Below are 2,959 nucleotides of genomic sequence, written 5' to 3' on the forward strand. Positions count from 1 at the left end.
GTAGAATAAGTGCCTGCCTGGCAAGTGCAGGGTCCTGAGTTCAATCCCCAGTACAGGGGGTAGGGGGAGAGACAGAATATAAGCAAATTTGTAAATTTTATCTTTAGTACCAGGGACATAGCACTCTGAAAGTAATTGTATTTTTCTTTGCTTCCAACTTAATTCAAACATCCAAGAGTGTTCCCAGAAGGGACAGAAAATCTCCCGGTGAAGGCAGCTGCCCCACTCTGCCTACGATTCTGCAGTGAGTTTATTTCTTGATTAATGCATCTTCTCAATAGTCTGTTCAACTGTTGATAAATTAAAATGGCACTATCATTATTACTCTTCACTTTTAACGGGTGACACAGCGAAGACAAATCCCAGACACAAAAGGAAAGTGAGCTGTTTTCATTCCTCTGTGGCTGCAGCACTGCATATTTCATTTCTGATTCATGGAAAACTATCCAGCACACAGCAGTCAACCAGATTGGTGAAACGCCTCATTCCAGAAAGCTTAAGCGTAAAGCCCTAGTGGTTAGTCCCTGGGGCCTAGGTGCTGACCTGAAGGTGTTACAGCGGGAAGTCTTTCACCAAGAGCATGTTCTGTGAATCTGCAGCCCCTCTTACTCACCACAGCTTTGTACTCACAGCAAATTACTGGAGGTTTTTATCTTGCTTAGGAATTTTTTTTTTTTTTTACTTGAGAAAAACACAGCACAGCACAAAAAGACTTATTTAAAAATCCAGATGCAGGGCGGGCAGAAGTAAGAAGATGGCGGTGGAGTCGCGAGTTACTCAGTAGGAAATTAAGAAAGAGCCAGAGAAGCCAATTGACCGCGAGAAGACATGTCCGCTGCTGCGGGTGTTCACCACCAACAACGGCCGGCACCACCGTGTGGACGAGCTCTCCCTCGGCAACGTCCCGTCGAGCGAGCTGCAGATCTACACCTGGATGGATGCAGCTTTGAAAGAACTAACTAGCTTAGTAAAAGAAGTCTACCCGGAAGCTAGAAAGAAGGGCACACGCTTCAATTTTGCAATTGTTTTCATGGATCTTAAAAGACCTGGCTATCGAGCTAAGGAGATTGGCAGCACCATGTCTGGCAGAAAGGGGACGCATGATTCCATGACTCTGTAGTCACAGAAGTTCCAAACAGGCGATTACTTGGACATAGCGATTACCCCTCCAAATCGGGCACTACCTCCTTCAGGGCGTATGAGACCATATTAAATTTTATCTTACTTTCTATCAAATTTATTTTTCACCCAACTGTGTAAAATAAACGTACATACTTTTTCCTTTCCTGATTTTTGCCATGAAGCCTTTAAATTCTAAACAAATTGTAACACATCTATTTAGGAATTAGACTTGGTGTACTAGGGTATGAATATTAGTAGAAAGTCTATAAAATACAAAGGAAAGTGCTCTTAACATACTGTGAAAAACTGTACTGTTAAATCTTATGTGTACAATCAGCCTGAGTGCAAGAGTTCATGGAAGCACAGGGACAGGGCTTCAGTTCATTTTGGGGTTATACTAGGTAGAGGGTATTTTAAGCTCCAGAGGGGTAGAGTGAAAAAAAAAATGGGATTATATGAGATTGGGCACAGATTTGTGGTGTTGGAGTTCAGCTTTTTTGAGTTTGTTTTCTGGTGCTGGTCATTGAACCCAGGGCCTCAGGCAATGCTAGGTAAGTGTTTCCCTACTGAGCTACATCCAGCCCCAGTGGAGGCTTTTTAGAATAGTGTGAGCCAAGGCAAGTTCAGAAAGTTGTTCAGTTGGAAGAAATTGGTCTGTTGATCAGGGTGCAGTGATACAAGGTTGGAAGAACAGTGCTACAATCAAGTCCCTGGTGTTTCCTAGTGAGGGAAAGGGGTATTTTAAAGGCAATACAGCAGAGGTGGAGCTCAGGGAAAGGGTAGGAAGATTTACCTTTTAAGACCAGAAAGGGGCTGGGGTAAACAGAATCTCACAGCTCCTGTTAGTTGGCAGGCACTGATATGTATCTGACCTGAGAGGCAGTGTAGGATGATGATTAAAACCAGTGGAACAAAGCATTTAATCCTGCCAGTCACTCTAGGACACATTGCTTGAATCAAGTTTTTTTATTTTAATAGAAATACTAGCCTGTAGAATTGTTAAATTTTGTAAAGGCTTACAATAATGCCTGACAGATAATAGTAAATGTTAGTGATAAGTCTGAAACCTAGCTCTAGTGGCTGTAATGCTGTAGTTCACCCCATGCAACCCTTAAGAGTTTATTCATTTAGACTAGATATGACTTGTAGACGTAAAACTCTTGATTTTTTGGAGACCAGCAATGACTACCTTCCCATTTGATGGGGGGGGGCGGTGTTATGATTTACTATTTGGGTCTAATGGATAGAAACTAAGAAAAGGCCATTTTTCATATGCTGTGAACTTTTACAAAAGTTCTCATAGAATCCCAAATCAGGTATTCTCCCACATAAAGTAGTTTGGTTGATTTGCCGAATTCCACTTTGCTTGATTCCAGCTGGAATTTTTCCTTTACAGGTAAAGGATGGTGTAATTATTGAGCTGTTTCCTCAGACATGAAATAAATGGTTGCCACAAAAAGAAAAAAATAGAAAAAATAAATAAAAATCCAGATGCAGTGGTGAAGCTCAAGGCTAATCTGGGTAATTTAGTGAGGCTCTATCGCAAAATAAAAAAATAAAAATGGCTGGGGATGGTGTTCATTGGCTCCCCTGGGTTCCATCTCTATCACCAGCAAATAAATAAATAAATAAAAGTGAATTTATTGGCTTGAATGACTAAAATGTTCAAGCATACAGTTTTAGGCACAACTAGAGCAAGTTACACAAAGAAAGCATTCAAGAATCTTTCAGGTTTTCCCTTTGTGGTGATCAAACAGGCCTCTGGAAGCTTCTGAATGACGATTCACCCACGTGGGCATTCCAGCAGAAAGAAGATCCCGTTTCCTCAATATTTCCA

At 41.4% G+C, this 2,959-nt stretch overlaps 1 pseudogene; it reads left to right on the forward strand.

The window, feature by feature from the left end:
• Window positions 1-742: 742 nt before the first annotated feature.
• Window positions 743-1,659, forward strand: LOC111818799 (annotated as a pseudogene).
• The last annotated feature ends 1,300 nt before the right edge of the window (window positions 1,660-2,959 follow it).

The sequence above is a fragment of the Octodon degus genome, unplaced genomic scaffold, assembly GCF_000260255.1.
Source record: "Octodon degus isolate 3935 unplaced genomic scaffold, OctDeg1.0 scaffold00102, whole genome shotgun sequence".
In the NCBI taxonomy this organism is placed as follows: Eukaryota; Metazoa; Chordata; class Mammalia; order Rodentia; family Octodontidae; genus Octodon; species Octodon degus.